We start from the raw sequence: 23,578 nt of genomic DNA on the forward strand, positions 1-23,578 counted from the left end.
TATGTTCATCCCATAAAATACCAAGTAGTAAAAACATTTTTGTAATTTTAGGCAGTGACCATTCACGTTAGCGAGAAGAACGACGAGATTAATGATGTATTTATTTCGTTTAGAGGACCTTAAGCTATTTGTAGGATATCCAACATCGTGAAAGTTTCAAAATCTATCCTACTATCACATAATTACAAATAGTTAGTGATTATCCCTTTATTTCAACTCATGCGAAAGTGGTTTTCTTTCATTCCATTTGCAACGATAAAAGTAAATATGAGGTCGGATTTTTTTTGCTGTTGTTCAGAATATCCTAAATATCCTAATTTAGCTAAGCAATTCCTAAAATATTGTCAAATCTAATCCAAGTCAGTATGATTCGAAGACCTTAAGTGTGATTATTTTAATTGGATTGGCTTTTAACGATGACGTGTAAATCAACCTAGCAACATCCCATATGAATCAAATAACAATCGCAATCTGTTTCAAATAATGAATTTCACTGTGAGTAACTAGTAACTAGATCAGTATTATCTTTATTTTGAAGATCACATGAATCAGCTGTTATTTTACACTACTCAAAGTCAATCAGATTTTTGAAGTAAAACATACGCTCATACTTTTCATCAATATCAAGCCACCCCATTGAGAACTACTGCCTTTACGCGTTTTTCTTTTTTGGCAATCGAACGAGATCTCTCGTCTCGCATTACATATTTCTGAGCGACGACGCGACATAGTCAATCACACAAGTCTCGCAGCGCGTGCGACATTGTTCCCCTCTGGTGTGCGGCATCATCTCGAACCGAAAGTTATAAATATATCTTTGTATCGGGCCACAGGGCTAGTCTGGTTTAAGCTTTCGGTCGCGATCGCGTGCAAGACGTTGGATCCTGGACATCGGAAACATAAGAGATCAATTTTGGCTTTGAAGTTGGGTGTTCTCGTTACGCGCGTGGTAGACGCCATCGAAGTACCGCGTGTCGAAAATTCAAAATTTGTTGACAGATCGAATCAACGAATCGCCAGTGGATGTGAGAATCTTCTGCAACACTTTGCTGAAGGCTGGCCCAGTGTAGTTTCGGTGCCGACCCGGAAGAGGATTTACAATTCTAATAGGCCAGTCAATAAACGAAACGGAAGCGTGCGGTGATCATTGCGCATAATTCCATTTTGTCGCTGAGATAAATCAGAATTTTGGAAATTATTGTTGATTTGTGTTGATTCGTCAACGAACCGCTGGCAATCATGCTTGAGGCTACAGTGAAGAAGCTTCGTGCTGTCTAAGGTAGTGAAAATGTTACTTTTCTCTCCGATTACCATTATTTTGGTCACGATGATAGCGGGCGCTGTATGTACATAAACGGCGCGCCAGCTGGTAACGATCGAAAAATTCCGGACCGCCAGCATCCGCTGCTGGGAACAGTCTGCACATCAACGTGGATCACGACGGTGAGCGAATGAATTTAAATCTTTGTCAACAATGATCAGGATTGAAAATGAAAATTGGTGACATATTGGACCGAACTGGACTACGACTAAACAGTTAGAAATTAAGTTTGGAACTTCATGAATATTTATTCTTAAATAATTTTGCGCAATAAATGAAAGAAATTTAGATTGTTCTTATGGAAGTGGATACATTTATGACCATAGGAATATTTCAAATAAAATTGAAAATGTTCCAACGATTAATTTTCCGTTAGAATAAAGTAGCAAAATTTTTCAATAATCTCGTTTTATAAACTAAACCACTTTCGAAAAATTTCATAAAATTAGACCAAGAGTGCTAAATATTGGACGTCAATCAAATCTATACACTTATACGTATGTGCAAAATTTAAAAAAAAGCCACCTCCTCAGTTTTGTTTATCTTAATTTTCGAATTTTAAACTGTACCAGTTTCACACCACCTTTTCAGTTAAGAAAATCTTTATTCGAATGGAAACCGAAATCAGAACTAAGTATTCTTCTTCTTCTAAGTAATGATTTTCTCCCAAACATGTAAATCTTTGTTTTGATCAGGTTACTAATTTCAGATGCGGATATCAAATGTCTAATAAAGCTCACGTCAATCCGTCTCTTAGCACATCAAAATCCTGTTTGCTACCGAATGCTGCTGATTCGTCGCATTTCTTCTGCTGGGAGAACGTTCTTCCACGAGCATCTATGCCACAACTAGACTTGTGCGCCGCCGCCGCCGCCGATGATTTAGGGTTGGTGCGGCACCGATCATAATTTGCCGATGACTAATCGAAAAAAAAATCAATTAACTTGAGTCGAGTCGAGAATCGATTCTGTAAATACGTATCTGTGAAGCAATTCAACGTGGTGGTTCATAAATGTTGTTAAGGTGGAACTCGTCAGAATTCAATTTCAAATCTACCTCAAGCGATGGTGTCTCTAAGTCGAGAATGACACACTTGTCTTGGTTAATTAATTGTTGAGATTTGGAATGAGGCTCCATCTAGTAAAATAAAATAATTCTAGATAACATTTGAAAAGGGCGTAAGCAAATTTATTCCTTCTGATTCTTCGTCCACGTATAAGAATCAGAAGGAATAAGTACCTTTACTCTCAAATGTTGTCTAGAATTGTTAAACTGATCTTCGGAATTCGTCTAAGCCAGGACCTCATTCAGTCGGGTACCTAAATTTGTAGGTGACTCGCAAAATATGGGGTCTGTATACATGCCAAAATCGCCCCATTCTTTTAGGATCTGCCATTGGTGTAGGCAAATCATTGCATCTCAGGAGTTTCAAGTTAAGTAGCATATTAATTATTTAACAATATTTACTTTCTTTATCTATCAAAATAATCCAAAGCCACTTATTTAATAAGCTTTCCTTGTTTTTAGATTTGTGCTATTAGGACAATTATTTGACAAACCAATTTAGCAAAATAATTAAATCCCTACTGTGAATGCTTTTCCATTGTTTGTCCCGAGTAACTAGTTTTTATATTGAAATCAATTTTGTACGATTGCAAAACCACTTGGTATATTGCGAGCATCAGTTGAAAACGCTTCTTCTTTTCATATTTACTGCCATTGTAACTCAGAACTGGGATGCTGTCGCCTCGCTGCCTCAACCAACCAGTGATTGTTAGATTTTCTAACAATTATGTATAACAACCTACCAAAACCCTTATAAAAACTGGGCATATGCAAAAATTCTAGATTTTGTACAATTATAGAAAATTCTAATTCTTGGAGTTTCTGAGAATATTCGAAGCATCTTGACACTTCTTTTAAGAATTCCTTCGAAATTATCTGCAAATTTCTCCAAAATTATCTTAATCCTTAACAAATTTCTTTCTGCATAAGGAATTCCTTCGGAAGTTTATTTAACAATCGCTCTGAAAAATTCTTTAAGAATTTCTTAACAAATTCCATTAGAAGCTTCATCGAAAATTGGTTAGAACTCCTTCATTTTTTAAGCAATGCCTTCAAAAACTTCCTTATTCTTCCTCCTTCTTTTGAAATTTCTTCAGCATTATTCCATGAATTCCTCAAATAAATTAGCATTAGCATTTAGCAGTTCGCACAAATTCGTAGGTGGTACAAGCCAAGACTATTGTATGAGAGTAGCATCACTTTCATCCGTTACCACAGATATTGATTTGAGACAATCACTATCTCTTAGATGGAAGCAATGCATTCTCCAATAGTAGAGATCTGTCCTGCCACGCCCTTGCGAATGCTGAGGAAGGGAAGGATGGTTTGTTGACACCTACTTAAGAAAGATGCAGAGAACTCTACGACCTCTCATGATGCCACGGGAGGTTTTGGGATTGTGTTGGGTTGGGTTGGGTTGTGTTGTGGAAGGTTATAACAGTAGGAATCGTTTTGGTATAACACGAAACACAGAAAGAACTAATATAGAAATACAAAGTAGGACAAGGACAGCCTGGAATTGAACCCACGACCTCCTGCTTATAAGGCAGAAGCGGTGACCATTAGACCACGAGCTTGTCTTGACCCCATAATTCTGCAAATACGTAACTTTACCCGAAAAACTCGGGGTTTTGGTCGAGGTTATGGAATACAATGATACAGTACGAAAGGAACGGCATTTAGAGTGCCTAAGTACACAGCAAATAATTTTGAAAATTCAACGACGTGTAAAATTGCAGCTTATCCCATCAAACGAATTAAAATTCGATATTCAATTTGATTGAATTTTACAAGCAAACACCGTTTAAATTGATTTCGATTTAAGAGACAAGTGAGATCGATTGAATGTTACATTTATTTGCATGCTCCAATCATGTGCATGAAAATACATTTAAAATCACAACATATTTTTATCTGTGTAATTACAATGCTGGTGTTCACTTAGCTGTGGCGATGTTTCACATCTGTAACGATAATATTTTCTTGGGAGACAACGACTGAGGAAAACATACGAAAGGGATTAACAACAGACATTTAAATGACCAACAAGAGGAAGACATTCGTGATGGAGTACAACAAACAAGCGGTAGTGGTAAAACTTATTAATCGATTTTGTTAAGAAAATTATTTGAGCTTTTTAGCGGAATGTCTTCACTTGTCATAAGACGAGTTTGTACAATCCCATTTAATTCCACCACTTAATTGTACCTTGACAGATACCTATTTCGACCTCAACAGTAAGGTCGTCTTCAGTGTCTCGTACTTAACTCGACTTGTTGAGTTGGAGGGTTTTGTTTGAGGAACATCTCGAGGTTGTCAATGACCAAAGGATTGAGAACCTCTCAACGGATGAGGAACCGAAGAGATAATTCCGCGAAACGATTTGTCAGAGGCACCGACCAGTTAGTCATAACTTACAAATAACAAAACTTGTAATAATTTTGTTATAAATTCTCTGTCAAAATGGAGGAAAGGCAATTTCATGATCGACATAACATGATTATAACATAATGTGTTATGTTTATTTTTACCGAAAAAATCAGAAGAGTTATATACAAGATACGACCGCCCTACGTAAACTACGTAAAGCAGATCATAAGATATTAATTTCCCAAGGTAAGGCGGCTTATTAACTATTTAGGGGAAGATCCCCCAGCGCAAGACACCTCCCAATACCGGAAACTTCTTGAAACGATACTTGCAGAGCTCCCTCCTTTGCTTATTAAGTACAAAAGGAAGCAATTGAAAAGGCTTTTAATGGCATGGGATATCAGTGGTAGTGGGTGGTAGCTTTGTACAAAATTTGAAATTGAATAAAAATGCTTAAAATTTTGATATTTCGCGTTATTTTAGATGGTTTGAACCAACAATATTAAAATCAATCTAATGCATTCTGATTATGTGAAGATGGTCCATACTAGCCATATTTTAAATAATGATGATGATTTCTAGACCAACATTTGAAAAGGACGTAACAGTCAAAATTTATTCCTTCTGATTCCTCGTCTACATATATATAGCTGTCAGCGCCGTAGCGTGTGGTTGGCCAGGTTGGCCCCCGCCAAGGGCGCCAGGTCTTAGGGGGGCGCCGAAATCCAGAATTGAACTACATATAGGAAATGATGACATAAATCTCATCAAGGTTTTTTACGCGGTTGGATGGATACCACTAGAGGCCTCTAGAACCACTTATGTCGAATTCGTTTTTAAAAAGTTCCAACCTAGGTTGGAACCAGTTCCAACCTAAGTGCTGTCAAAGTGTTTTTTTATTCGCTCAGGTTGGAACTAGGTTCGCACTAGATCCAACCCCAAAGCTGTCGGGTTCGCACTGTGTTGTTTCACGGTTTCGCACCAGGTTCACCAATACAACTGCACTTCAACTGTCAAAACCATATGAGTGGAATAAACAAGCCGAAGGGAAATGCAAACCAGAGTAAAAACGAAACTGTTTGTGCATTTAATAAAGAATGCGCATCGAAAGCCGTTTTACGGAAATTTTTATTCTTTATGATAGTTGTCTACATTTGCATTATATTTAAAATCCCTTAGGACTTTTTTCAGTAATCCCAGGATAATTTGTTTTAAACGGAAATATTATGAGCCTTCGATAATTCAAATTGCAATTTGTTCTAAAATTCCCCCTTTAATTATTTATTTAAATAGTTCTTCAAAAAATCATACGGAAATTCTTCAAAGAATTCTTATAATTCTTTCAGGTATTCCTCCTTGAAGTCTTGTATGCATTCCATTGCGAATTCTTCCAAGAATGTATTAGAGCAATATTTCAGGCATTCCTTCATAATTTTTTTCCAGAAGTTCATCTGGAAATTCCTCCAAGAGTTCCTACGAAATTTCTTCCAAGAATTTCTCTGGAAGTTCCTCCAGGAATTCCTCTGGAAGTTTCTCCAGGAATTCCTCTGGAAGATCCTCCAGGAATTCCTTCGGAAGCTCCTCCAGGAATTCCTTCGGAAGTTCCTCCAGGAATCCTCCTGAAGTTCCTCCAGGAATTCCTCCGGTAGCTTATCCAGGAATCCCACCAGCTATTCTTCCAGGTATTCCTCCGGAACATCCTTCAGAAGTACCTCCGGAAGTCCATCCAGAAATTTCTCCGGAAGTTCCTTCGGAAGTTCTTTCAGAAGTTCCTCCGGAAATTTTTCCCGAAATTCCATCAGGAATTCCTTCGGATGTTCCTTCAATCATTTTCCCGGATGTTCTTTCAGAAGCTCTTTCAGGAATTGCTCCGAAAGCTCCCCCACGAATTTCTCCGGAGGTATTTCTGGAGGGACTTCCTGAGAAATTTCGGTAGGGACTTCCGAAGGAATTTTTGGAGGGACTTCTGGAGGTATTCCTGGAGGAACTTTCGGAGGAACTGCTAGAGAAACTTCCGGAATGAATTTTTGGAGGAACCACCGGAAGAATTCTTGGAGGAACAGCTGGAGCAATTCCTGGAGGACCTTTCTGAGGAATTCCTGGGAGAACTTCCGGAGGAATTCCTGGAGGAACTACCGGAGGAATTTCTGGAGGAATTTGCGGAGGAATTTCTGGAGGAACTTCCTGAGAAATTTTTGGAGGAAGTTCTAGAGGAATTTATGGTGGAACTTCCGGAGGAATTCCTGGAGGAACTTCCTGACAAATTCCTGAAGGAAGTTCTAGAGGAATTCCTGGAAGAATCTCTGGAAAAACTTCCGGAAGACTCCCTGGAGGAACTTCCAGAGGAATTTCTGGAGGAACTTTCGGAGGAATTCTTGGAGGAACTTCCGGAGGAACCACCGGAGAAATACCTGGAGGAAATTCAGGAGGAACTTCCGGAGGAATTCCTGACGGTATTTCTGGAGGAATTCCTAAATGAATTTGAGTAGGATTTCGTGAATGAATTTCCAAATGAATTACTTCCGGAAGAAGTTTTGAAGTATTTTTGGGAGGAATTCCTGAAGAAATTTTCAAAGGAATTCCTGAAGGAATGTACCAAAGATTCTCTGAAGGAACTTCCGAAGGAAATTTTTAAGGAACTTCGGAACTTTCCTAACGAACTCCCGAGCTCCGAACGTAACTTCAGGAAGAAAAGGAACTTCTGAATAGATTCCTGAAGAAATTTCCGAAGGAATACCTGAAGAAACATCCGGATGAATTCCGGAAAGAAACTCCAAGTAAATGCCTGCAAGAACTTGCGGAGGAATTCCTGAAGAACCGAAAAGGAACAGAGAATCTGGGGTATATATATCAATCCAAAAGTAAATTTCGTATTTCGAGAAAATCAGAGCGCGTACTTGATCATTTTTATCATGATCTGATTCGCTGTGGCCCACAAACAGCCAGTGCACTGGTAAAGTCCGGCATGGTGTCGATCATATGTTTCGAATCAAAACAAACACGATGCCACGCCCACCACCATATCCAATGACAGATGAAACTGAAAACGTTTTTTTATTCAGGGTTCGGGTTGGCACTGACCCAGGTTTAAAAACGAATTCGACATTAAATTTTCTCCGATTTTTTCGTGATTTTTTGTGGTGAGGTTAATTCCTTGTTTTATTGATGCTGAGGGTCTCGATCGGCTAAAATTAAACCGTGTTAAAAGCCTTGGTATATTCTCAAATTTATCGGTTCAAAGTGTTTTAGATTCAAGCTTTTAATAGGCGTTTCCCTTGGGGACTACATCCGCAATCAACCGTTTGACTAATTTTCGAAAGGCCTTTTGCCGTCAATAACTGATACAGATAACAGAACGCAGGCTCAAGGAGCATCTTCACTGACTATTTTTTTTTTATCATTTACCTGATGAAGAAGCAGGTGAAAATAGAAAGGAACAGGAAATATAAATGAAAAGAAGATTGGAACAAGTTTCTGAGGAGGAAGCCCTTGAAGACTTAAACATGCCAAAGGCAAAACACAAAGTAGACTGTAAAAAACGCGTATAATTTTCGTTCGTGAATAATAAATCAAAGCCGTTTCCGAATAACAGATGTAGTGATAGGGAGTTCAATCGCATTTGATCCTGTGAAATTTTCGATTCCTTTAAACCAGACCATTGTATAAGGGTGAAAAAACATACAAAGGCGTTCAATATTCGATGGTATTTTAAATTTGATTTTTTTTCTTTTGGGTGTATATAATCTGGTAACTAAAGCGTTACGAGGCACTTTTCTAAAGACATGCTGAATACGAGAATCTGCATCGAGGGATCTCAGTAATGATGGCAACCGATCTATTTCAAAGTTGATATTTATTGGTCAAGTCAACTAATGCCACCAAACTACCGAAAGGCCCACTCTAGGAATTGATATATCTTGATCCAAATAGGCCCGGAGTTGTCTCTTTTATACGACTTGGTCAAATCACTATTCTTACCTTCTACCAATTCTCTCCAAATTGAATTTCATTTAAAGTCCAGTAGTTCTACTAGTTTGCTTCCTCAGTCTGAAGAATAAGGACGATGGTTTTTTACTTGTCCGACGTTGCAGCTGTTGTATGTTAGAAAACAAACCCAATCTTGAAATCACTTTTCCAAATTTTTACAAAAAGCAAGCATGAAAGCACCCTCTCCACCACTGATCAAAGTGGTTTACAATTAAGTTGTAGTCAAAAAGGCTACATCTAATCGGCCGAAACGTCGGGCATTTTTAAAAAACATCGTCCTGATTTTTTAGACTGAGAAAGTCAAGTTCCGAGTATTAGATCTTATCCAGCCGAAAAACACCCTACCCTAACACCATGAGTCAAGTAGTTCTTTCGAACCACCGACCAAGGTCTAATGCCGATTCCAAAGGTCATTCAATCCACTCCAAAGTAGGGTTCCTCTTGTTGCGACTACGTCCGAAAGTGATTCAATCGCTGACCGGCACAGTTGAGAGATGGATTTTATTGGCCTAGCTAGATCCACTAGTGCGTGAATTCACAAGGAAGTCTGGATTTTGTGTCAGTAACACACGCACTACTGGATCTAGTTTTTTTTATTTGCATAGGTTTATTTAATAATCTTTCAGAAAATCGTTGAAATTTCTATAAAAGGGATTTTTAGAAATGTTCTGGCCTTTTTTTAAAATCCTTCATTCATAAAGCAAACATTTATTAAATCCACCACGCAAAAATGTTGATTTAAAAAAAACAGCTCTTATCATGTCATTTGTTTTGAACATGCATGAAAGTAAGGGGCGCCCAATAACGGTTTCGCCAAGGGCGCTGGGAGTCCACGCTACGGCTCTGATAGCTGTATATTGTGGGGTTTGAGTATATTACCATCAGCGTGTGATTATACATCAACACCTCAGCGTGTCGACAAGTGCGCAGCAAGCCATGACTCGGCCTCTTCTGGTCAGACCTCCGCAGCGTGCACACGCACCCATGGAGAGCTGCTGTCACAACAATTCGCTCCGGCCATTTGGGGCCACACATTTTGGCGATCCTGCCAGGAGATTTGTTGGATCCTGACGCTGATTTCAAAAGGTAAGTTGAATCGGTAATGTGCTAATGTGTTAAAATATCTGATAATTAAAAAAAAACACAAGGCAAAGGGTTGTATTGCTACAAAGCGCGTCTGGAAGAACGCTGCAAAATGGATTGTGGTTTGGAAAATCACAAAGCGTGTCTGGAAGACCGCTGGAAAATGGATTGTGGTTTGGAAAACCACAAAGCGCGTCTGGAAGACCGCTGGAAAATGGATTGTGGTTTGAAAATCACAAAGCGCGTCTGGAAGACCGCTGGAAAATGGATTGTGGTTTGAAAATCACAAAGAGCGTCTGGAAGACCGCTGGAAAATGGATTGTGGTTTGGAAAACCACAAAGCGCGTCTGGGAGACCGCTGGAAAATGGATTGTGGTTTGAAAATCACAAAGCGCGTCTGGAAGACCGCTGGAAAATGGATTGTGGTTTGGAAAACCACAAAGCGCGTCTGGAAGACCGCTGGAAAATGGATTGTGGTTTGAAAACCACAAAGCGCGTCTGGAAGACCGCTGGAAAATGGATTGTGGTTTGGAAAATCACAAAGCGCGTCTGGAAGACCGCTGGAAAATGGATTGTGGTTTGAAAATCACAAAGCGCGTCTGGAAGACCGCTGGAAAATGGATTGTGGTTTGGAAAACCACAAAGCGCGTCTGGAAGACCGCTGGAAAATGGATTGTGGTTTGAAAATCACAAAGCGCGTCTGGAAGACCGCTGGAAAATGGATTGTGGTTTGTAAAATCACAAAGCGCGTCTGGAAGACCGCTGGAAAAATGGATTGTGGTTTGAAAACCACAAAGCGCGTCTGGAAGACCGCTGGAAAATGGATTGTGGTTTGGAAAACCACAAAGCGCGCCTGGAAGAGCTGGAAAATAGTTTGTGGTTTGGAAAATCACAAAGCGCGTCTGGAAGACCGATGGAAAATGGATTGTGGTTTGGAAAATCACAAAGCGTGTCTGGAAGACCGCTGGAAAATGGATTGTGGTTTGGAAAACCACAAAGCGCGTCTGGAAGACCGCTGGAAAATGGATTGTGGTTTGAAAATCACAAAGCGCGTCTGGAAGACCGCTGGAAAATGGATTGTGGTTTGGAAAACCACAAAGCGCGTCTGGAAGACCGCTGGAAAATGGATTGTGGTTTGAAAATCACAAAGCGCGTCTGGAAGACCGCTGGAAAATGGATTGTGGTTTGGAAAATCACAAAGCGCGTCTGGAAGACCGCTGGAAAAATGGATTGTGGTTTGAAAATCACAAAGCGCGTCTGAAAGACCGCTGGAAAATGGATTGTGGTTTGGAAAATCACAAAGCGTGTCTGGAAGACCGCTGGAAAATGGATTGTGGTTTGGAAAACCACAAAGCGCGCCTGGAAGAGCTGGAAAATAGTTTGTGGTTTGTGGAAAATCACAAAGCGCGTCTGGAAGACCGATGGAAAATGGATTGTGGTTTGGAAAATCACTAAGCATGGGAGACCGCTGGTTTGTGGTTTGCAATATCACAAGTCGTGTCTGGGAGACTGCCGAAAAAAAAAAGTTGACAATCTACAAAATCCCAAGGTGGGTCATGGAAGCATTTATTTTTGTTAAAATAAATTTAGATTGAAATGTACAACTTGGCGACTATAGTGTACATGAGACTACCAGTAAAGCTAGTTCTATCGAAATCTGAGAGATATGGAGATCTATCGTATGCTACAAAGTTGTTTGGAAGGCTTAATATATTATCTTGAAACTTATTTTGGAATCTACTGACTTAGTAGTCGTAGTGGAATTACCCGTTGGATGAGATATCCAACATTCTTATTTTGGAATCTACTGACTTAGTAGTCGTAGTGGAATTACCCGTTGGATGAGATATCCAACGAAGCTCAAAAAACGTTGCCAGCATTCACAAAGTCATAAGTTTGGAGTTATTGGCTAAATGGTAAGGGTATGCGATAACACACTTTTTTCTAACGAAACGAAACGAAACGAAATTTAAAATTTCTATGGTGATTCGGATCGAAACGAAACGAAATATAGATTTCTTTCGAGACTTCGAAACGATACGAAATCAAGGTTCATTTAATTCGAAATTTTTCGAAACGAAACGAAATTTTGATTTTTCTACCGCGGAATTTTTATTGAATTGGTTTTACATTATAGACGTAATTCTGATTCCACTTTTTCGAAGTCGAATAACTGTTTTGGGAGTTATTATAACTGAAGAGGCAATCTATGATAAATCGTCACATTCTCGCCGCATATACCATTGGTGATAAGGCAATACCCCAGCATTTGTGCCGCTTTCAAAGGAATTCATCGTGGAGCGTGTGCTCCCGAATCTGATCAATTTTATATCAGTAAGTACCTATATAAAAATAAAGAAATTGTGGGATTTTTCATATACGGATTCAAATCTCGTTTAAAACCTTAGTTCACCTAAGAATTATGTAATTATGCTGAAGCTTACTTCATATTGTCTTGTCAGCGTGGTTTTACAGTATTGACTTAGTCAAAATTTGAAAAAGAATGCTTAGATTTATTTTTTATTTAGTGGGATACTTAATTATGTATCCACATCTGCCAGGCGTATACGCAGTTATAGAATTGATATTACTAGATCAACATTTGAAAAGGGCGTATCTGCCAAATTTATTCCTTCTTATTCTTCGTCTACATATATAGCATACATTTGCTCACTAGAAGAATCCTGTGCAACTTTCTAAAATACATAGTAGCGTGGCTCAAATTAGTATGGAAAAAACTTTTTTCAATTTTTTCGATGGGCCGCCCTCTTATTCGGTTCTATTTGATGCCCTGATGCTCTGGACAAAATTTCAGTCAAATCGGTCAAAGTTTGGGCGGTGCTAAACTCGTTGGAAGTTTATATGGAAAAATGTATCCAGAAACATCCAAAAACAGTGATTTGCAGTTAGACGGCACAATTTAGAAGAGGGCGGCCCATAAAAAAAAATGAAAAAGTGTTTTTTGAGCCACCCTAGCATAGAGATATGTATTTCAGATTGAATTTCACAGACCCATACTGCCGCTAACCGCATGGGCGTCCATATACAGATGTGCTCGACTTGCGGTTAGCGGCAGCATAGTATTATATACAATCAGCTCGACAAACTGAGCTATTGTGTGTGTTTGTGTGTCCTTGGAATATGAGAACAGCTGTTATGGTCAGTATGTGCTGAAAGCAATCATAAGTAAAGAATTCTCAGCAATTTTAATGATCTTTCAACCCGCCCCGAAGTTTTTTTTTTGCAAATTCCGCGCGAAGATCTAGAAATGCCCACAAATCTGCAATGTTCCTCACATATTGTGCAAATAGTCAAAGAAGAGCTTATTAGCTTTATTAACTATACACATCATAGTTGCTAATCATGATTGGCCGAGAAACAGCAAATATGCCCAGCTCACCAATTAAATAATATTCTTGGGATACAAAAAAGTTATTCTTATTGTATACTTGCTTCGGAGTTTCCAATTCATGACCAATAAAGATGCTGGTCACGTGCTTATAGTCAATTTAGGATTAGGAGAGGAAAATTTGTTTAACACTCATTGTTTTAAGAGACCGAGGAATGCTCTGCATCTCCGTGAGCGCTTCTGGAAAAGGGATCGTTGGTTGAGAAGGTAATTCATGTGAAACCCCTTGTTGAGCGACAAAATATTTATTGTAAACGAAGTTATTTTGAAAGCAAGAAGGTGAAAATTGTGTTTCAAATCAATCCAACGCAAGATCAATGTGCTTCGTTTAATAATATTCTACAACACGATCGATTCCGCACTAGATAATTTTGTGCTCTTCGATGCAAACATTAGTTTTATAACTTCGCGCTCTCCCACACTCTCTCCCACGCGTTCTCCCTGGCGTGATCAGCATTAACACGATCGATTGCACACTGGTTAAACAATTTTCTGCTACGCGAGGTAGATTTTTTTCACTTCGCGTTCTCCCGGACTAGCTGCCGTCCTATGACCAGCAGCAACACGATCGATTCCGCATTCATATTGTGCAAATAGTAAAAAAAAATATCACAAAATTTAAATCATAGAAACACTGATGACGTTTTATAGAAGAAAACTACTTACGTATCTGTCGACTAAGAATGGGGTTATGTAGTAAGCGTTAATAGAAAAAATTGTATGACCTAAATTTTGATAACAACTTAATGGTTTTGTTCAGCGGCGCAGCCAAAAATTTTAATAATGTAAAGTATGGAGTAGTTTAAATTTGTTTCGAAATTCCGCGGAATTCCGTTAAATTTCGTTAGAAGCTAGTTTTTTCTAGCGAAATTTTTGTAATTTTACGAAACGAAACGAAATCGAGAAAACAGATTTCGCCATGCTTAAATTCCGCGAAATTCCGCGGAATTTCGTTTCGAACCACCTGAAACGAAATTTTTCGAAATACCGCATAAGCTTACTAAATGGACTGGTTAACATAAGTCTAAAATTTAGGTATATACTTATGCTATCTCATTTAAGTATTATATCTCCGCGAAATTTTAGATAAATATCATATCCTAGGCCAGATGTTCCCAAACTACTTGTACATGCGACCCACTTAGCACAATCGCATATTGGTTACGACCCTCCCACATTGGCTTTTAGAATTTGGATAAAAATAAGTTTGCGTTAGATTGAACAAACCATTATGAATTGCTTCATATCTCATCATTATATTACTTTGAAGTCGAACGGATTTGGATTTGATTGAAATGGATTTGAATTGGATATGGATTGGATATGGATTAGATTTTGGTTCGATTTGGATTGAATATGGAATGGATTTGGATTGGATTTGGGTTGGGTTTAGATAGGATTTGGATTAGATTTTGGTTGGAATTGGATTTGGTTGGAATGGATTTGAATTGGATATGGATTGGATTTGGATTAGACATTGGTTGGATTTGGACTGGATTTGAATTGGATTTGATTAAGATTTGGATTAGAATTGCATTTGATTGAATTTGGATTTGGAACGGATTTAGATTGGTTTTGGATTGGATTTGATTTTGATTGGAGCGGTTTTGGAATGGATATGGAACGGATACGGATTGACTGTGGAATGGATTTGGATTGGATTTGGGTTGGATTTAGATTGAATTGAGATTGGATGTTGATTGGAATTGGATTGAATGTGGCTTGGATTTTTATTGGAATTGGATTGAATTGTTTGGATATTATTGTATTTGACAAAATCTCAAAATTTATTGTTCTCCATTCACTACATAGATCCAAATCTAATGGCTGTGATAGATTTGTGGGACAAAATAGGGACAAAAGAATGAATCAAGATTCGTCTTTTGCAACTCGTCATTGATCAGCCCACGACCTCCCTAAGAGTTGCGGCCCATAGTTTGGGAACACATGTTCTAAGCGGTTGTTAGCAAGTTCAACATCGATATGCTGAAGGTCAGCTTTCTGGTATTACTATATATGAAGCTCGTAATTGGATTTAATGGAAGGTTTAAGATATTTGATTATTGCTACAATATAAAATGTTTTTGTGAGATTAATAACCAATTTAGTTTAACATTTAAATGATACAACCTATTGAGTTGCATTTCGTTGTTCTGCGATTAAAAACCACTATGATCAGACAAGTTTATTTTGGAGTTCATTTCAGTTTGGAGTTTCAAAGAAAATCATCGGTTTTTCAAAAGCAATATGTTCATCTTCGTCTCGCGCAAATAACTTAAAAAAAATCAAAGCGTTCTATGCTAGAGGATTTTTTTTGCCTTTTTTTTAATGAGAGAAGAAGGGAAATGTGGGGTTTGAGTATATTACCATCAGCGTGTGATTATACATCAACACCTCAGCGTGTCGACAAGTGCGCAGCAAGCCATGACTCGGCCTCTTCTGGTCAGACCTCCGCAGCGTGCACACGCACCCATGGAGAGCTGCTGTCACAACAATTCGCTCCGGCCATTTGGGGCCACACATATATGTGGACAAATAATCAGAAGGAATAAATTTTGGCTGTTACGCCCTTTTCAAATGTTGGTCTAGATTTGTTAGATGTACCATGTAATTGTGGTGTTCGGACATTGTGATTTTCCATAACCATTTTTTATACCTGTTTTGTTACACTTACTTCAATTCAATTGTTTCTTGTTGCTGAGAAAGCCACAGAAATTAGCAGAAACAAAAATTGAAGAGTACATTCAAAAAGGTGAGAAAAATTTAGAAAAATTGGTAGGGAGGCAGCGAGGTTCGTTTTGGTAAACGTTTTGCCGCGTGTAATGTGTAGTTTTCCGCAAATCATGTTCGATCGCAAACCAATTCATTTGTGTTTCGAACAAAAATAGCGTAACTCAATATATGAAAATGGTTGGATATGACAATTTAAAATTTTCATTTAAAAACCCCAAATTTGGTGATGATGCCTTTCCTTTCTCCGACTGTTGTATGACTTTTGAAGTGTTATTTTAAAGGGGTGCTTCCTAAAAAGTAAGATAACTTTGTTTATAGTTGATAATCAATTTTAATGATCACCTCTTGCTTACATCAACATGTCCATGTCCATAAACACTACTTTTTTGCTCCGACCGCGGTAATTGCTCTGGTTCTATTGTTGTTCTTTTTGTGCGAATCACCGTACAAAAGTAGAGCTCAATGGGCTTTAAAAATTGCTGGAGAGTTTCCTATTCGATTGATAATAAAATCTCGAAAATCCATTGGAAGATAAAGGATCTATTGACGTTTGAAATCTTACATGATTTCGTGACGGTCTCGAATTTGGAAATTTTCATTTGTCACCCTTTATCCGAGTCTTCCCCTTAGACGTAGTTTACGTCAAAAAAATCCCTACATTTTTGGTAGATAGGAATTGAAAAAAATTAAGGTAACAGTTCCAGTATAACTTGAACCTACATTCAAAGTTGAAGCAGCTGGATATTAATTAACATAAATTTGATTTTAACATTAATTAACATTTGTAACATAATTTGTTAATGTATAAGCTATTTTATCCTCTATTCATGTAACACATCGAGTTATATTTTTGTTCAATTAATAACATATTTAGATATATTTTTGTTAAAACTAGAAGAGATTTTGTTACAATTTTTGTTGTTTTAACTACTAATGGTACATGTTTTATAACAAGCGCTGTTATAAAAATCTGCTGTAACAGAATAACCTGCCTGTGTTTGTGAAGGGCGATCCGCTGAATTTGCGCCCGAACATTCGCTAAGGGGATCCGTCGAGACATCGCATCGATCCGTTGACAAGCAGTTCTTGGTGCAGATCGCACAAATAGTATTATCAACCACCAAGACCATCAGGATTAAACTTTCGTCCGACAAATGGTCGGGGTTGTAAGTGAAAAATGTTTGAATGGAATAGATAGGCGACAAAATTGTAAATAGAAACGATTCCAAGCACAGACCTTATATTGCTGGTGCCATATGGCATAAATTAATTCAGGGTCCCCAAATAGGATCGAAATCAAGATCAAAACCCTAGACACAAATCAGACTATGAATACAGCAGTTTAGCTGTTGTAGACTAAAAGCACAATTGCGGGATTGACTGACGGACCAGTAGTCAGCACCTTTAATCAGCCCTCTGCATATCTCGCCGCTTTCAAGTATCACTTGTTGGGCATACAAGAGAAGATTTTCTAGGAAAGATGTGCTTCAAGTACAACCGACAGCATAAATTTCTGTCATACTTGTCAAACCAATTGAATTGTGTAGCAACAGGAATTAGAATCCTTGGTACTTCGCATGAACCTATCAAGCGTGAGATTAAAGCTTAGAACGATGAACAAATTGCAGTCGCAATTTTATTGTCACACAATGTCACGGCTGCATTGGATAGCACAGTAATAACGAGTAGAAATGCTGAGATTGTCCTGGATGCGCTTATAAAAGATCTATTAGATTCTTCGAAAGATTATTCTACAAACTGCAGTTCTATCAGACGACATCGAGTGGAGATTCGTGTAAAACTATTAAATGAGTTAACTTATTACTAAGGTAAATGATATATTTTGGCAGGGTTAGGGACAAAAGGTCGAAAGACACAAGATCGAAAGACAAAAGGTCGAAGGGACAAATGGTCGAAAAGTACAAAAGGTCGAAAGGGACAAAATGTCGAACGGGACAAAAGGTCGAAAAGACAAAACGTAGAACGGGACAAAAGGTAAAAAAAACACAACATCAAAAAGAACAACATGTCGAAAGGTCGAAATAGACAAGAAACTGATACGGAGAGAATAAATCTCGCACCAGAGTTGTCTTACACAGTTGGCAAAAACTCTGCTCTTTAATTTTTCACAATTTTAAATAATTAAATTGAATTCAATCAGTGAGTACAACTATGACTAGATGGAGCACGCGCACATCAAATACATCGGCGTGTATTACACGTCGGTATATTTTCAATTCGCGCGCCTGTTAGAAATAGTGAAAAATAAATGAGCAATTTTTTTTTCACCAACTGTGTAGGCCACTCTGTCTCGCACAATACAAGTTTTATTCATTTTATAAATCAACAATCTCAGGGGGTCCCCCATAGCGTAGTTGGCTACACGTTCGCCTTATAAGCGAATGGTCATGGGTTCGATTCCCAGCCCCTCCACCAAACCCTCGTTAGTCACCGGATCCGCAGCCCGTACGGTGGCGTTTTGGCGCCTTACCGTGACGGCTGCCTGATGACGACTGACAACTTGTTCTTCTCGGAGGCATTTCTCCAACGTTACCCTGATTAAATGGCAACCGAACACAACAACGATCATTGGATACACGACATGGAAAAACGGACACAATCTACTCACGACAAAGATGAACTGGCAACGACAACAACGAATAATGGATATCTAAAAATAGATTCTGTGTGGATTCTGTACAGCAGAATACCACAGTAGATCACGGCACAGTAGCGGTTAAGAACACAGAGTGCCTACTAAATAAATACATGAATAAAAAAAAATCAACAATCTTTTTTATTTGTAACAAAACTATCTAGATATATAAAAAATTGTTTCATAAAAATTACTCCTTCTTTGAAAATTACTCATTCTTCAACTTTATAGATGAGATAAGTAGGGGAAACTGGACACACATGATCCCCACTTTTTGTTTAGGATATTTCTCGATGAAACATGCACATATTTGCACGCTTCTTGATGGACTTGATTAAGAATTTAATAAGCTATTCAAAAACGTCATTGGAAGTAATGAGAGTTACCAAAAAATCGATTTTGCCGAAAGATAGAAAATTTGGCATTTTCAAAACTTGCGGGAGACTTGATCCCCATATAGGGAAATTGATCCCTTTATGAGCTGAACATGTATAGGTTCTTCCAAGTCTAATCAAAGGTTGAATTGGTCTAGCCTCAAATCCTAACAAGTGTTGTCCTATACTCAGTGCAAAAAATTCTGCTCTTTGATTTAACTCAATCTAAACGATTTTATAGTCTTAACTAAATGTCATGGCAAACTGTCAAAAAAATGCACGCCAGAGCCACAGGAGCGCGCGCACTGAAAATACACTGGAGTGTATTTTCAGCGCGCGCGCTCCTGTGGCTCCGGCGTGCATTTTTTTTGACAGTTTAGAAAATTCAAATTCTTCTATTAGTTGAACTTACTTAGTTAAGACCTGGGAGCTGCGGACTCGGTCGATTGTAATTTTCAAGATATTTTGCTTGAAGCCCGAAAATTTCCTCTCAGTGTTCAATGTACACGCTACGATTTTCTCACATCGAATTATCATTACGTTTATCTTTTAAAAAAATATTTCAAAGATCACGTCGATTTACTGCATTCCATAAATTATTGTGCCGATCGTAAAATTAAATCATTCTGTTCACTTATTATTATTCCTCGATAGGTTTAAAATGGCACCAAATAATTGAGTTTTGTTAGAAATGAACTATAATTAGTATGAGTTGATTTACACGTGTACTCTCTCTACTGCGCTCAGAATGCTCACAAACTCTCTCGATGCGATGGATACTTTTTGACAGCTTGCTTTGGAGATTTTTTGACAATCATTTTGACTCTATCCGCAGCTCCCAGGTTAAGACTATAAAATCGTTTGGATTGAGTAAAATCAAAGAGCAGATTATTTTGCACTGAGTGTAGGACAACACTGGTGCACGGTGTGTTTGTCCGAAGAGGCTTATTTTCAAAAAATCAGTGTCTCTAAAACACTCACTACACGAAAGTATAGGTTTTCCTCTTTCACGTAGGTGCATTTTTAAAATGTTCTATCGGGGGTCATTTTTCCATGCATTTTGGGGGGGGGGGGTAAATCAGCTATCATTTGAGATTTCTATGAAGTTTGCACCAAAAATAGTGAAAAAAATAAAAGTTGTTCTAGATCCTCCGATAGAACATTTTAGTTTACTCACTATATGAAAGAGGAGAGCATATACTTTCACGTGGTGGGTGTTTCAGGGATACTGATTTTTGAAAAATAATATTTCCCCATAGACACACCGTAGGTGATTATGATTTATCTGCAAACCATTCACTCCACTAAAAGGCAGTGGTCATGTCACGACAACCATGATGTTCCCAAGAGGATCTCTCTTTGTGATTGATACAGTTAAGATACCAAAAATGTTCGATCGATACATAAATATATCTTTGTAATTTTAGAATATAATTTTTCTATTAAATCTCTGAAAAATGGCCACACTGCAAATGCCATGGTCTATGGTAAATATCCCTTAATACCTGTTTTGGGACCCATAAAAAATACGGTGATACCGCCATCGGAGGTGACAATGGGTCTGGGCCCTGGGGGTGAGAATGGGTCATCGTTCTCTCCGGGAGTCTAGAGGTAGTAGAGCAAAATTGTTCAAAAAGGTCTCTTACATTTTGGTCTTCTTGCCCTCAGATGCATTTAATCTATTCTACCAGCATTCTAAGTAGCTGAAACAGTGACCCATTCTCACCCCTATTTGACCCATTGCCTCCCAGACGACGATACATCGAGATCGCCAGACGACTACCAATACCACAACCGTGATCATACCAGGATGATGACTTCATACATCAATATGGTACTATCACGCATCATCATTTTTGTAGTGCGTGTTATTGTTACACAAATGCGATTTCTCTTAAACGACTGACCAAAAGATGATGAATGAACCTATTATTAAAAACTCTTTAAGAAGATTTACAAATAAATGGTGATTGTAAGCAAACTTCTCCTAGTTCAAACGGAAAAAAAATTAATACCAGATCGAACAATACTGATTTTAAGCCCTGTGATTTGTTGAGTATTTTCAAAGCTTAATTTACACTTTTTTTCGTTGAAAATAATGTTTAAATGCATTTAATAAAACTAATCAAAACTAAGTATGTTCAACTACATTTTGTTCTGGTTAATGGTTAAGGCTATTGAAAAATTCAAATTGCGCGTGTATTGTCTGATTGACAAAATTAAAGAAAAATTTAATTTATTTATACTTTTTAACTAGAAAAGAATTAGGTTAGTTACATACAATACAATAATATGCGACGGTATACAACAAACGCTTTAATATATGCAATATCGGGATCAAGTGTGTCCAAACAGTGGGGGATCAAGTGTGTCCATGTTGAGTATTTATCTTGTTTTGTTTTTTGTATTCAATGGAAAATAATCAATAGTTAATTGAATGAGTTTATTCAATTCTACAATAATAAAACTTTGTCCAGTAAATATTTGGTACGTTTTGGTTGGACATATTCAATATTTTTAAACTTTTTTTCTTTGAAGAAAAACAGGGTTGAGAATGCTAAACTAATAAAACCTGTCTAAAACCAATATACATAAAGTAACTAATATCAAATGTTACTCAGATTTAATAATCTATCTAACGGATTCGTTTGCACCTATCACTGGTATAAAAATGTGATTAGTTTTCGAGAAAACAGGGGCAGATCATGTGTCCCCGGGAATCATGTGAGTCCAGTTTCCCCTACACAGAAAAAAAATATGAAAAATAAACAGCGCGTAAAACTTGACATGCGGAAATTTACGCTATTCCTCGATGAAATGGTCCTCTTTCTAACAAGATTGCTTACAACTTGTATGCAATATTGATGATTCACGTCAAATATTATATACATTTAGGCTATATCCTGTGTGGAATTACGCTAATAATAGTGTGCATGATTTTTAGCGTAAAGTTCAATGGATTTTACTATCTGTGCATGTTAACTTTGCTTGAAGTGCATTTCACATATTCCTTTGGAATACACCCAACTTGTTGTCAACTTGTTCCTGATAGACCTTTTATCCAGTTCAACATTTTTTTTTTCGTTCTTCTGTCCTTTTCGACCGTTTGATTGCAACTAATAGATTCCAATCGCTTAACATGAACTTGAGACGAATGAAAGAGAAATGACCAATAGGATGTTATGTTTTTATACATCAGACATTTATTGATCAACTCTAAACTTGTTAAGTTCTATAAACAAAATAAGTGTGTATTGATCAATACTAGCTGTGAAATTCACATCACATCTCAACCTCTAAAGCTAATCATGCATTCTCTGAGTAGAAAAAAATAGACAATTTATATTCACCTACATTTCGGTAAATCAGAATCTGTATAGAAAAAACCTACAGTATTTCAAACATCCACATAAATACAATGTTGGGGTACTATATGGACATAATCATTGGCGTAACTAGCCCCGATGCACAGTGACTAAAACCGTGTTTTAAGCGCGTTTAATTAATATCACCTTTATTATGCAAGTTAGCGTGATGGTCTCTTCGAGACATTTGATCAGTAAGTAAATGCGCTTCTTTGAAGGTATTCAGCGTACTGATCAATCCCTCTAAAAGTGAGATAAAAATTTTGTTTTTTCTGTTTTACAATGGACAAGGTTAATGTCTTCACAAAAGTTGTGGTAAAAGTTCTCCTGAAAAACTTTGTCGAAGACACCGAGTTCGTAATTTCATTACTTTTGAAGATTTGTTACGTTTTATTCCGACAACCCCCTAAAAATGGTTTTTCCATCATAGCTTTTTTATTTTCAATTCTACATTTTTTGCTTGTTCTAGAAAGTTATAGATAATAACAAAATACGTCGTTTGGTGGTAATTGCACCTTAAAAACTTGAAAAATAAAAAAGTTATAACAGTTTTAATGGATTTTTTAGTCATATTTGATGTAGTTGTAACTAAGTATAGGGCAAATTGTGGCAAACAATCTCATACGCATATCAAAGTACAAGTAATGGACTTTAATTTAATACTTAAATTGTCAAGTTGTAAGCGAATGTAAGACATGTTTAAACAAATAACTTTTATTGCTATATTAGAAGTGTATTAATGAAAATGCATTCAAGAAGTTGCTTTGCTTTTTTAAGATACTACACAAAATAATTTTAAAGCATTAAATTCGCTAATCGCTGTAGCTATTTTCGCTGTCACTATTGTCTTTGTTTATGCTGCTATATGAAAAGTTCTCCTTTTCAGAAGAATTTTTGCGTCCTCTGAAAACGAATATTTCGCTTTTTTATGGGCCATCCACGAGTTCTATTTATAAACGGTTCAGATGAAACGAGTAGCATATCCAAAACATCACGGTCCGTTGCTTGTCTTGAAATTTTTCGGGTGCTGAGTTCTCGATATCGGCTTACCGGATAAACTATGTAAATAATATGCTCATATCAAAGAAATTGTGAGGATAATTATCTAATGATTTTCGGAGACGAGCCAGCCTCGGGCTGAAAGTCTCCTTAATAAAGACACAAAAAAAAATCTAATGATTTTGCACTGTTGTTCACATCCCTATGTCATGGTAG

General features: G+C 37.5%; 1 protein-coding gene across 5 annotated transcripts in view; it reads left to right on the forward strand.

The window, feature by feature from the left end:
- Positions 1 to 23,578, forward strand: part of LOC134206892 (uncharacterized) — a 343,495-nt gene that overhangs the window by 204,520 nt on the left and 115,397 nt on the right. The window lies entirely within an intron of this gene.

The sequence above is a fragment of the Armigeres subalbatus genome, chromosome 1 (assembly GCF_024139115.2).
Source record: "Armigeres subalbatus isolate Guangzhou_Male chromosome 1, GZ_Asu_2, whole genome shotgun sequence".
Classification (NCBI taxonomy): Eukaryota; Metazoa; Arthropoda; class Insecta; order Diptera; family Culicidae; genus Armigeres; species Armigeres subalbatus.